The 13779-nt window shown below is 48.9% G+C and overlaps 1 non-coding gene across 1 annotated transcript; it reads left to right on the forward strand.

Moving 5' to 3' along the window:
- The first annotated feature begins 1218 nt into the window (after nucleotides 1–1218).
- Nucleotides 1219–1289, forward strand: TRNAY-GUA (transfer RNA tyrosine (anticodon GUA)). Its single transcript has one exon. It is a non-coding gene; the product is annotated as a tRNA-Tyr (tRNA).
- The last annotated feature ends 12490 nt before the right edge of the window (nucleotides 1290–13779 follow it).

A 13779-nucleotide genomic window follows, 5' to 3' on the forward strand; every position in this document is an offset into this window, starting at 1 on the left:
CGTGTCGGTAGAGAACTAATACAGCTGGGACACAATACTGGCTACAGTGGGGTTGCTCTCCTATGGCCTGTAAATCACAATCAGAGCATCACTTCCATAATCTGTGTATGTCTCTTCCCCTTCCCCCTGCCAACAAGCTTGTGGATGCCTCGATTTTTTATTTGTGTTCAAGGATCTCGAGAGTATATGTGCATGCTTCTGTGTGTGTGTGTGTGTGTGTGTGTGTGTGTGTGCACTAAAGTCACCAGTCTTCCCCTTCATGGCTCCTTCTTACTGGGCTCTCCCTGGACTCAGGAACGTCTTACTTCCTCTGCATGTCCCAGGTCTGGCCCAGGCCTTGGCACAAAGTTGCCTCAGAAAATACAGAGAGTATCAGTGATGTTAACAGGATGCTGAGGTGGGTGAGGACCCACTTGGCTGCCATGGCAACCACAACATGGAGAACTCAGATCAGCCTGGGCCCTGCTAAGGAGCTGGGAGGTTTGCAGTAATTCTTCTGTGAAATGGCTCAGGAGGTGGCAGTTAGCCTCTGTTCTCACCACCTCAGAAAGAGGGCCCCCAGAAGTGTGGGGTGGGGTGGGGGAGACAGTCGAGGGCCTGCCTGCTCGGCACACTCCCACGTATAAACCCTGTCACTTCCATGTCGTTGGTGGTGCCTCATCAGAACTCCTCCAAGCCTCTCTTTTGTTTACTGAACACCTACTATGTGCCAGTCTCTTGGCTGAACATTTTATGCCCAGCTCTGGTCTATAAGTCTTACAAAGATCAGCCACGGGAAGAGTTAGGCAAAAGGAGATAAGGAGAGGATGGGTAGGATGGAGAGAATATTCCAGGCCAGGAAATAGCATGTGCAAAGGTCCTGGGGTAAGAAAAAGTTTACAGTTGGAACTCATGCCTCCTTGGCTCCATAAATGACTCTTCCGTTATAGCTCCTGGGGTAAGTCCTCTTGTTACCAGCACCCTCAGTAAGAAAAGTTCTTCCTACCCCCTCCAAAGGGGTGAGATCACAGGTAGTGCCTAGTGTCACGATTTGGAAAACAGGCTGCTTGAGCCTGGCTCTGCCATGGAGTAGCAGTGCTTACCTGGGGTGATGGCCTCAGTCTCCTCATTTGCCAGATGGGGATAACAGCAGAACCTACTTCACAGGGTTTTTGCATCACTAAGTGAGCTTATGGATGGAAAGTACTCACAAGACACAGGTGTTATATTGTGAGGGCTTCCCAGGTGTCTCAGTGGTAAAGAATCTGCCTGTAATGCAGGAGATGCAGGTTCAATCCCTGGGTTGGGAAGATCTCCTGGAGGAGGAAATGGGCAACTCACTCCAGTATTTTTGCCTGGAGGAGCCCATGGACGGAGGGGCCTGGTGGGCTACAGTCCATGGGGTGGCAAAGAGTGGGACACGATGGAGAGACTGAGCATGCCCGTATTTTGTGAGTGATGGAGCCGTGCAGAGGCAGACCCCAACTGTGTCCCTCTGGAGGGCAGCCCTCTTGGGGGGCAGCCAGGACAAAGTGTTGGCCATCTCCCTGCTGAGGTGGAAGCAGGCAGTCAGGTGCATTCGAGCCTCCCATTTCTGCCTGAGCCTCCCACTCCTCTGCACTGATCAGAAAGGATACTTGGTGTAAAGAAATTGTCCTTTGCCTGAAGTCTCCAGTTTCTGAGAGTTGGAGACCATGTACTGGGCCCATTGTCTCCATTTCCAGACAGTTCCAGACAAAACCAAGTGTGCCTGCTTTGGAGGAGCATGGGGGTGAGACAAACCTTCCATTTCAAGGTCACTGTGGGGGCTCCGTGTGCACTCTCTCGTCACGGGCCTGTCCGAGGAGCTAGAGCAGACCTGAGAAGCTGGTAGGGGTGGGGGCAGGCCAGGAGCTGGGTGAGGGGAGGCCGGCTGGCACACACAGACCCCAGCGCAGTTGTGGCTAGAGAGGCGACCAGGCGCAGGAGCGGGCCTCCAGCGCGGGCACCACGGGCAACAGAGATAGCGTTTAAATCACAAGCGCCTACAGAGGTCACTCAGGCCCATGCCTACATTTTATGGGAATCCCAGGTGGGTCAGCGGTAACGAATCCGCCTGCTAATGCAGGAGATGCAGGTGTGATCCCTGGGTCAGGAAGATCTCCTGGAGGAGGACATGGCAACCCACTCCAGTATTCTTGCCTGGAGAACCCCATGGACAGAGGAGCCTGGCGGGCTGCAGTCTGTGTGAATGCATCCTCAGTTGCTTTGGTTGTGTCCGACACTTTGCGACCTCACCGGCTACAGCCCATCAGGTTCCTCTGTCTGTGGGATTTTTCAGGCAAGAATACTGGAGTGGGTTGCCATACTCTCGTCCAGGGGATCTTCCCAACCCAGGGATTGAACCTGCATCTCCAGTGTCTCCTGCATTGTAGGCGGATTCTTCACAGCTGAGCCACCGGGAAGCTGGGCTACAGTCTACAGGATTGCAAAGAGGTGAACACGCCTGAGCACACACACACACTCCATTTTATAAATGAAGAAACTGAGGTTCAGAGTTGGGTGTGTGGTTGGGGGAGAGGCATAGTTTTCTTTATAAATTGACACATACTTTTCATTTTCTTTTAAATAATCACTGCATTAAATAGTTAAATAATGTATGCCATCTCAATGCTGTGGTTCTTTATAGGATTTAAAAAGAAGAAAAAAGATCCGTGTGAACCAACAGAGATCTCTAACGCTTGTTAAGAGGAAAAAAGCTGCAAAAGAATATGTATAGCATGCTACCACTTAAAAAAAAAAAAACAGCCAAGCCAGAATGATGTGTTTTGATAGGTCTATGTATGTTTATAAAGGCCTCAAGAAGGTTCCAAAGGGCATTCATCAAGTCAGGTAGGATGGTCACTTTCCAGAGGGCACCCAATGGGCAGTGGGGGGCAGAGGGAATCTCAACTTCATCAAGATGGTTTTAATGTTTAAGAGAATCTTTTCATATATTATGTGTGTCATTCAAACATGGAATAAAAAAACTTCTTTAAAAATCATTGTCAAAAGTTTGTTTGACCCTGGGGTTAGATTTGTCTAAAAAACATTTCTCTTCTGGGTACCAGACCTAATAAAATCCTGACCTCTCCTCTCTGAAGCCTCACCCCTACGACCACTCATCATATGCTGGATTTTGTAAAAGACAGAAAAAATGATGAAAATGCTAATTCAAAGACACTCACCCAACTCCCTTTGCCCAAAGGCCGTGAGAAGATGGGTTTTCTCAGGATGTCTCAGGCTTCCGGGAAATTCCCCAGTCCCGGGGGCCAGGCTGACGTGGGTGCACAGCCCCAGCGTGATTAGAGGTGGGGAGCTGTGGGGCCTCTGGCTTCCTCCTCCACTGGAGTCTGTCCACCCCCTCCTGTGTTTCTTAGAGGTGGGGGGCAGCGGGGCCTTTGGCTTCCTCCTCCACTGGACTCTGTCCACCCCTCCTGTGTTTCTTCTACTCTGCCTTGAGAGGAGCGGTCAGCACCCTGGATGCTCTTCCCAGAAAAATACAGTTATCATGAGTTAACCATGTTCCCGGATTTGATCATTTTTCTAAATTAATTTTTAGAGCACAAATTAAACAAGAATACATTCTTCTCAGGGGATGAGCACTCTAGATGAGGCTCAAGTCCCTTTGGACAACCCTCATCTCCAGAGGTAACCACTGTTAGCAGTTTGACATGGGTCCCTGCAGAGATTTCTCCCCTACATTTTGTATGTCGTTATTCATATTCTTAAAACAATATATTTCATTGTTGTGTACTGTGTACATGTGTATACGTACTGTATATACATGTGTGTGTACTATGTGTGCGCATATATGTGTGTGCAGGTGTGTGCACTGTGTATATGCATGCGTACTGTGTATACATGTGTGTATGTGCTCTATATGTGTGTGTACTATGTGTGCACATATACATGTGTGCAGGTGTGTGCACTGTGTATATGTATGTGTACTGTGTATACATGTGTGTATATGCTCTATATGTGTGTGTACTATGTGTGCGCATATATGTGTGTGCAGGTGTGTGCACTGTGTATATGCATGTGTACTGTGTATACATGTGTGTATGTGCTCTATATGTGTGTGTACTATGTGTGCACACATGTGTATGTGTGTACAGTGTATATGTACTGTGTGTACATGTGTGTATGTCCTGTATATATACGTGCATTTATGTGTGTGCATGTGTGCACATGTATATGTGTGCACATACTGTATATATGTGACCCTTGTGTGTGCATACATGTATGTATGTGCACATGTGTGCCATGTACATGTATCTGTCCTGTGTATACATTTGTGCACGCACTGTATATGTGTGTGTGCCGAGTATGTGCATGTGTGTGTACTGTGTATATGTATATGTACTGTGTGTGTACATTTGTACTTGTGTGCATGCCTGTGTAGGGTTACTAGGCCTGGAGCCAGCTGTGCACACTGGATAACTGTCCTTTGATGTCATAGACTGCTCGCCCATGAGGCAGCGCTGCCTCTGTCCTGTTTCTGATTTTCCTGCTGCCTGGCACACAGTGGGTGTTTACAAGAGCCCCTGCACCTCAGTCTCAGGCTCCACCTCTGCCCAGGCCCTTGGGCCCCGCGTCGGAGACCCCGAGCTCTGCCTCCGTGCCCAGCGGTGCCTTGGAAGGGAGGCTCCTGGGTGTCTAGTGGGGGAGTGGCCCAGCAGAGCCACTCCGCTGGGAGGGACAGCCCAGCGGATTTGAGCTTGTACAGTAGCCTCCCAGAGAGAAGAGGCCAGTCTGGAGGCAGCTTCTGGGTGGGAAAAAGAGAGCACTTGAGATATGAAGTAAGCCTCTTGACCACAGGAAACAGGGCCACCTTCTTATCCTACGTCTGTGGAATTAATAATCGGATCAACGGGGAGCCGAGACTCGTCGCCCAATGTTGCATTTGCGGAAAGTCCCCTCTTGGGCCTTCACTTTCTTACCTGACAACCCTCTGTCCCTGGCATGTAGTGGGTCTCAACCAGCCTGAGTTTCATTTTCTTAGATCAAGGGTCCAACTGTTTGTCAAATCGTGGTGCTGAGCTCTGGAGCTAACTTCAAATTTGATACACATTTATCTGTCCTCTGCTGTATGCCTAGAACCATTAGAATGCTTTTGGTTGCACATGACAGGAAAAAAAAAAGCTCATGTAATTGAGTGGACAAGGGCAGCTCAGTCCAGGACGCCTGTGTTTCTCTCCATCTGCTTCATGGGTTGGCTGCTCCCATGAAGCTCTGCCTCAAGCAGGCCTTCCCTCTGCGGTCCCAGGAGGGCTGCCAGCAGCCCAGAGTGACATCGGTCTTCCTTCCTGCTGAGCAGAGGAGGACAAGTAATTCAGTGTTTCCAGCAGAACCTTGAGGTCCATCCTGACAGGTCGTCTCGGGTCCCAGGCTTTCCCTGGATGAGTCAGGCTAGCTGGTGCATGGGTGCTTAAATTGGCCAGGCCATTCATAGGTCAGCCCTGGTGTGGGGTCAGCCGACTTCCCCAACTGTCACATGGACCAAGGGTTTGGAAGGATGTTGGGCGGCTAACCCCCTGCGCGCTGAAGGCTGTAGGAACACTCACCCTTCGTTCACACTCAGAAGCTTGGAAGATGGGGTGAGTTTCAGTAGAACATAGGTGAGGGCTGAGGCACCTGTGTTCGTACATGGACGAGGTATGACTACTGCAGTGCTTTGAAAATCACCTACGAGCATCATAGCTTCCAGAAACTAGATTTCTCAACAGAGAACAAGATCCATTATTTCATGAATAAGGAAACAGAAAGTCATAACTTGCCTGGCTCACACAGAAGTGCTATGATCCAGCTGATGGTAGAATTTAAGACTTTCAATTTTGAGATGAGTGCTCAGTTGGGTGGTATAATTTGATGCCCCCACAGCTACACCCCTGGGGGGAGGGAAGCTGGATAACTGCTCTTGGGTGGAGGTGAGTGGTGCATGTGCCATGGGGCACAGCCTCTGCTGGTGGGCTTAGCCCGCTCTAGTCTGCTGTGGCCCCAGGCCCTTGTCTGTTAGGCTTCGGGTCACCCCCTGCTGGGCAATCCCAGAAGCTCACCCCGAATTCTTGGTGTAGTCTCTCTGGTATACAAAGAACGTGGATGAAGAGCCAGAGAGACCTACCAAGCCTCACAAGCCACATTTGCTGGCTGTGTGATCTTGGGCAAGTTACTTCACCTCTCTGTTGCCTCCTTAGTTGTATAACAAGAACAATCACCCCTACTTCTCCAGAGGGTCAGGAGGAAGAAACGACATAAGACATGTGAAGTGTCCAGCGTGACGCCTGCCCATGGCCACTGCCCACTAAGTGTGCCTGGCTCCCAGTGGGCGACAGATGGTCCACTCCCCGGGCATGTGCTTGCCCCCACGGTGGCGCCAGGCTTCCTCCTGAGGCATGGGGGCTCTGTCTGGTGTCTGCAGGTTGAGCTGGAACTGCGTTCGGAATGTCCAGGCCAGCCTGGGTGCACCACTCCTGCGCCAATCTGCCCCCACTCCTAGGAGGCTCTTTCCCCCAGCCCTGCCTCTGGGGCTCCAAGGTGAGGCTTCTGGGCTGCCCGCCCAGATAAGCTGCAGGATACCAGGTGACTCATGTGCAGAGAGGGAGGCCAAGACAGGGGATCAAAACAAGACAGAGAAAGATTTTTCCCCCCACCCCCACAGATTATGAGAGGCTTCAAAGGGGACCCACGCATCATTTATTATTCATGGGGCCTAAAGGAACCCATGTGAAAAGCCCAGCTGGAGAGCAGGGTGGGATGATGGGGTGAGAAGTGGGAGGCACTTCAGCCGGGGCAGCCCCTCCAGGTTGGTTCCCTCCCCAGTCACAGGGAGCTAAGCTAAGGCCTTCTTTTTTTTTTTTTTTTAATTATTTTAATTGGAGACTAATTACTTTACAATATTGTGGTGGTTTTTGCCATACATTCACATGAATCAGCCATGGGTGTACATGTGTTCCCCATCCTGAACTCCCCCCACCTCCCTCCCCCTCCCATCCCTCTGGGTCATCCCAGTGCACCAGCCCCGAGCACTTGTCTCATGCATCCAACCTGGGCTGGCGATCTGTTTCACATATGATAATATACATGTTTCAGTGCTATTCTCTCAAATCGTCCGACCCTCACCTTCTCCCACAGAGTCCAACAGTCTGTTCTTTATATCTGTGTCTCTTTTGCTGTCTTGCATGTAGGGTCATCGTTACTGTCTTTCTAAATTCCATATATATATGCATTAGTATACTGTATTGGTGTTTTTCTTTCTGACTTACTTCACTCTGTATAATAGGCTCCAGTTTCACCCACCTCATTAGAACTGATTCAAATGAATTCTTTTTAATGGCTGAGTGATATTCCATTGTGTATATGTACCACAGCATTCTTATCCATTTGTCTGCCGATGGACATCTAGGTTGCTTCCATGTCCTGGCTATTATAAACAGTGCTGTGATGAACATCGGGGTGCACATGTCTCGTTCAATTCTGGTTTCCTCGGTGTGTATGCCCAGGAGTGGGATTGCTGGGTTATATGGCAGTTCTATTTCCAGTTTTTTAAGGAATCTCCACACTGTTCTCCATAGTGGCTGTACTAGTTTGCATTCTCACCAACAGTGCAAGAGGTTTCCTTTTTCTCCGCACCCTCTCTAGCATTTATTGTTTGTAGACTTTTTGATAGCAGCCATTCTGACCAGTGTGAGATGGTACGTCATTGTGGTTTTGATTTGCATTTCTCTGATAATGAGTGATGTTGAGCATCGTTTCATGTGTTTGTTAACCATCTATATATCTTCTTTGGAGAAATGTCTATTTAGTTCTTTGGCCCATTCTTTGATTGGGTCACTTATTTTTCTGGAATTGAGCTGCAGGAGCTTAAGCTAAGGCCTCTGAGGTGACCTGTGTTGCTCAAGGATTTGCACTGGGAGGGGCACGAGGTAGCAGGTCTCCTCAGCACCAGGCCTTTCTGCAGCCTTTGTGTTGTGGCCGGCCAGCTGTGCTGTGTATAGACTAGTTAGCCCCATTGTATGGATGAGAAAACTGAGGAGCAGAGAGACGTGACCTATCTTTGGTCACACTGCTATGAAGTGACCAAACTGGGAATGAGTGAACAGGGATCACTCATGTGAAAGGGGGTGGGTATTTGTTGAGAATCTACTATGTACCAGGCTTGGCTCTGGGTGCTGGGAATGCAGTGGGGGACTATGCAGTTTTCAGCCCAAGGGGCTTATATTTTATCAGGGAGATGAGAGGCAATAAACAAGCAACAAAGAAACATATGAAGTAGTTTTAAGTAAGGGAAATGCTAGGAAGGAAAACAGATGGGGTGAGGGAACAGAGAGAATGAGGGTCAGGACAGGGGCAAGGACAGGCTGCTGCACAGACAGGGTGACCGTGGAAGGCCTTTCTAATGAGGCGGCATTTGAACTGAGGCCTGGATAAAGCAAGGGATTCAATCCCGTGAAGATTCAGAAAAGCACTCCTGTTGGGAGAACAGCAAGTGCAAAGGCCCTGAGGCTGGAGGGTTCTTGCATGTTCAAAGCACCAGAGGAAGGCTGGTGAGGTGCAAGGTGGGCAGGGTGGTAGGAGGTGGGCTAAAGGGGGAGTCGGGGCCAGGATGTGGGGGCCCGGCAGGCCATGGTGAGCACAGATGCCTGTGTAGGAACTTGGGGTGCTGGGGCCGCCGAGTGGGAAGATTTGTACTGTGTGCCTCACAGTCTCCTCCCCAGGGCAGCCCAGGTTTCAGGGTCTCCTTCCCTCCTGAAGCACCATGAAGGAAGCAGGGACACTCAGTCCACAGAAGAAAGGAAATGGGGGTCCACAAGGCTGCCTTTGCACCCCAGAAGAGATGCTGCCGCCATCCTCTGCCTCATCCCTGTCTTTTCTTTAGCTCAGCTCCCTGGTGCCAGACCTGGGGAAATGCGCTCATCTTGACTAATGTATGCTCATGGCGACCCTGGGAGGAGGCACCCGTGTGCTACAGATGAGAAAACTGAGGCTCGTGAAGACAGACTTACCTGAGGTCACACAGCTGGCATTGACGCTGACTTGAGCCCAGATACCAGAGACGATGCCCTTAACCCAGGGCAGGTTTTGAAGACCGTGATGCACCTGCTGCTGGGGCCCCCACAGACCCACAGCCCCCACCGCTGAGGCAAGGTGCGCTTGCTCACTGGGTGTTCACGTCTCCAACCTCCTTCCCTTGGGCTTCCTACAGGGACCTTGGACACCCCATCAGCTGTGAGTGTTATCAGCCTTGTCTGGGGAACAACCAGCCCAGCTGACCAGGGAGTTTCTGGTGAGAAATTCCATCCCAGCGCCTTTTTGACCGATTACCAGATAAGCAACTGGGAAAATGGAAAATGGGAATTCTGTTAGTATCACTCAGATTCTTTTAGAATCTCTTCTAAAGTGAGAGTGAGTCTTGAGACATCTAGAATTAGATGTCACAGTCTTAAAATGTTCACTTATCCTTTGGGCCACTTAGAAATTCTGCTTCTTAGAACACATGCAGGGGAAATCACAGGCTGTGTGCAATTGTGCAAAGAAAAACGTGTGTGCAGTGGGTATACACAGTGCTGCTTGTGACCACTGCACACTCCAACTGGTTGGTGTCCAAGCCCAGACCATCCCAGCTGTCACATATTTTGAAAGCCACTCACTATATAAGGATGCTCATTGCATCCCTAACATTAATAGGAAGAAACTGGAAATGACCTAGGTGTCCAACAGGAGGGGACTGGTTAAATAAATGATGGCATATTCATAGACTACTGCATAATGTTGAAAATTATGCTTCTAAAGAATATGCAAGGTTATGAAAAAATCATTATAATCTTTTGTTAGATGAAAGAGGGTTTTAGTAGCACATTCCTAATCTAGGAGACATGATATAAATTTTTCTGATTCTGGCAAAATGGCAAACTGGGCTGACACTTCTCATTCCTCAACCAACAGAAACATCTAGAAGTGCTGGATAATATAAAACAAAGGTATTAAAAAACTTAGCTGAGCTTAAATAAAGGGAACTCCCCACTGGGATAGAAGACATGGGCTTGACATGCCTGTGGTGGCAGGTAGAACTGAGACTGTTAATGAAGCAAGAACCTCATAGTGTTCACGAAAAACTTCTAGAGCATTTAAGTGCCTGTGCAGATTGTCCAGATTGGGAATGGCTATTCCATCAGCCTGGGCCCTTGAATGAGGACACATTGAGCAGAATTCTCAACTGATCCCTGAGCGATGTGGGGAATCAGCAGGAAATAAACCTTTACTGTGCTGAGCCACAAGGAGTTTGGGCTTGTTTATCACCAAGCATAACTGTTCCTTTCCTGACTGCCATAACTATCCATGGAAGAGGGGCTGGAGGACCTTCACCCAAAATGTGGTCTCCACTGCAAGCTCTGGGTGGAAATGAGTAAGTTTCCCTGGAGAATTTGAACTCTCAAGCTTGTACCATGTGAGTGAGTAGAGATCAAATTTATGCTATCCAATTAGAACAGGAAGCCCATACCAAGACAACATTGTAGAAACTGAATCTTGACTAGTGAACACTCAGGAGCACCAAAGAGAAAACGTAAAACTGGTTTTCAAAGACACTTCTCCAACCAAGGGAACAGGATACTCTCACAGAAATCACAGCACACAAATTATTAATATGTAAGAAAAGCAAGGGCAGAGTCAGCAAATAGAACAAGTTAGGAGGATGTGAATCTCAGTACCATGAGATGGAAGGACAATTAGAAAGAGACATACATACGTTAAAAAATGTACCTTTAAATTATTTTATGCAATGGAATTTGAAGCATGAATTTAAAGATGTGGTGAACTCCTTTGGTCAACTTTGGGCCTAAAATTATCAGTCCGCCCCCTGATGATTCATGCCTTACCCAGGGATCTATAATTTCCTGACATTTCTATTTAAGGTTTCATATTTGTTCTACTCAAATATGGTATTCTTTTCCTACCCATTTAAACACACCTCTTGTTGGTGAGCACAAATCAAATATATCTATCTGAGTGTTTACATGTGTACGCAAGTACCTAGCAAACATCTAGGCACATGAACACAGCACTGTGTGCACATGTATGTGGGTATATATGTAAATGTGTGTGGATACCTGACAAATAATACTTGTACAACAATGTGACATTTTATAAGTATGTCGCTCATACATAATTTTAAAATGACTCAAGTAAATGGCGGCTTTAAGAAGAAAACAGAAGCCATGAGACAGAAAGACAGCTACCATGAAAGCGTGGCCCATCTGCACAGAAAAATGACTATAAGGAATACATTCACATTCTGATCCTAATATTACCTTTGAGTGCTGGGGAAACAGGTGATTTTAATTTTCTTTTTCATGTTCTTCTGTATTGTTTAAAAATTTATGTTATGATTAAAAATGACCTTTTTTTTTTTTCAATTTGCATTAGAAACTTTAGCAAAGCAGGTGATACATACAGATAATTAAAAGAAGGTAACACAATGAGAAAGAAGTTGAAGTATATATACGGGCTTCTCCGGTGGCTCGGTGGTAAAGAATCCGCCTGCAAGGCAGGAGATGCAAGAGATACGGGTTCAATTCCTGAGTCAGGAAGATCCTCTGGAGGAGGGCATGGCAACCCACTTCAGTATTCCTGCTGGGAAAATCCCAGGGAAGAGGAGTTTGGCGGGCTACTCTTCCCAGGGTCGCAGAGTCGCACGTGACTGGAACACCTGAGCATGCACACATACACACAGATGTGAAAACAAACTGCATTACTTCTGTGCTTGGGAAAAATATCTTCTAAAAATCCAAGATGGGAATATTACCTTTCCCTTCTCCAGTGGGTATATTGTAATTTGGGGAGGAGAGTGAGGCAGATTTTCCTTGGCTTAAGCCAGCATCAGGTTCCTAAGTAGGGGATTTTCGTTCATATCCGGGGCTCTCTGGAGGGTGTGCAGTCGATGATCCAAGGTAGACTTGTCTGTGAAATCCCACACCTCTTGAAACCTCCCATAGAGGCAGAGGATTGGGGAATCAATGGGCACTTCAACGGGGAATCAGTGGTCACTTTTTTGAGGGTTGAGAGATCCTTAGCTTATTTCTTTAGAAGAAAATCAAGCAATACAAGTTTATTGTAGAAAATGTGGAAACTGACACAAGATGTAAAGAAGACATTAAGGATGGCCAAGGATGACACCATCCAGGATCTCCACACTGCTCAGTTTCTCCAACACATATCAGGTGCCTCGCTCTGGGCCAGGCACAAGGAGAATACAAAAGGAGTGTGAGGCAGGGCTCGAGTCTCGTGGATCTAATCACCAGCTTGGGAGAAGCAGCCAGTGCTTCTGGTTGCAACAGAAACAGGTTGTCCAACTTCAGCTCAGAGGAACACACTGGAAGAGTACGATGTGGCTCCCAGAGTCCGCAGAGAGGCTGGAGGCTTCTGAAAGAGCAGGTGCTCTGGGGGTCCAGGCAGTGAGGGTGCATAGACACTCACAGGAAGCACTCAGCAAAGGCCACCTGTGTGGGGTCCCTTGGCTAGTCTGGGTCGAGGGCGGGTGAGGCACCCTGATGGACAGCCTGCCGGGCTGTACACGATGGGTGGTGGGAGGGTGAGCCCCGTGGAAACCAGGCTGCTGGCACCAGCCCGAGGGCCGTGGAGGGGGCAGGTCACTCCATGGCTTCCCTGACCTGGGCCTGACTCCAGGCTCTGCTTCCCAGCAGGTGTGTGGTACGGGGTGTGTTGCTAGCCATGGATCCTTCTGTTCTCCTACCTCTAAAATGGGAATGGTAACGCCATTCTGGGGGGCTGCAATGAGAAAGAAATGAGGTACAGTTAAACATCTGTGCAATGAACTGAGCAGGAAGGGGAGCCATGTGTTGGGAGTCCCAGAGATTGTGGGGACAAGGAAGGATGGAAAAACCCCTAAACCCTGGCTGAGTTTCATACTAGGTTCTGAAGACCACCGTTGCCTCAAGATCTGGCCACTTCTCAGCTGCGGGAGCTCAGGCAAATCGAGGGTCCTCTTTGGGCCTTAGTTTCTGTACCTGAAAGCAGGGTAACAATCTTCCCTGCTGCCTCACGAGATGGCTGTGAGCATCCAGAGGGAGGAAAAGCTAACTGGTGCCAGATGTTACAGGAGGAGTGAGATGGACATACGTTGTCGGGGCACCAGCAGGAGCAAGGGATGGAGGGGGAACACACCAGCTTCTCCCCACAAGCAGGTGGATGCTAATAGTCTAATGATGGCATCTATCGGGGACTCTTGCCCTGTGCCCGGCTCTATATGAAGTGCTGGGCCATAGGGACAGCAAAAGGGAAATGCTCCTGGCCAGATGGAGTCCAGGGATGGGGCTGGAGCTCAGATGATTAGGGGGCGCTTGTTTCTGCCAAAGCAGTAACAGGGATCTAAGCTGGTCTGAAGTCTGGGAAGGCTTCCTGGAGGAGGTGACTCTGAACTGACAGCTGAACATGAAGGAGGTCACAGGGTCCATACGTGGAGGAAGAGTGCCCTGAGCAGTGGCCACAGTGGTGCAAAAGCCCTTTGGCAAAAGGAAGGGGGGCATGCCGAGGAAACTCAGGCAGACTGCAAAGTGCACGCACGCTGAGATGGCCAGAGAGGGTGCAGCTGCCCTGAGGGGCCCTTTAAGAAGCAAAGACAGTGCTGCCCAGGGACATTCTGCTGGGAGGGCCTCCAGACAAGCTAATGAGACAGAGACCCTTCCCCTCCCAGGGGTCTGGCCTCAGGGAATTTGAGTGCTTTGCTCAAGGGCATCCAGCTTGTGGGACAGCTGCAGGAAGATT

Source organism: Dama dama, chromosome 25 (assembly GCF_033118175.1).
Source record: "Dama dama isolate Ldn47 chromosome 25, ASM3311817v1, whole genome shotgun sequence".
NCBI classification, from domain to species: Eukaryota; Metazoa; Chordata; class Mammalia; order Artiodactyla; family Cervidae; genus Dama; species Dama dama.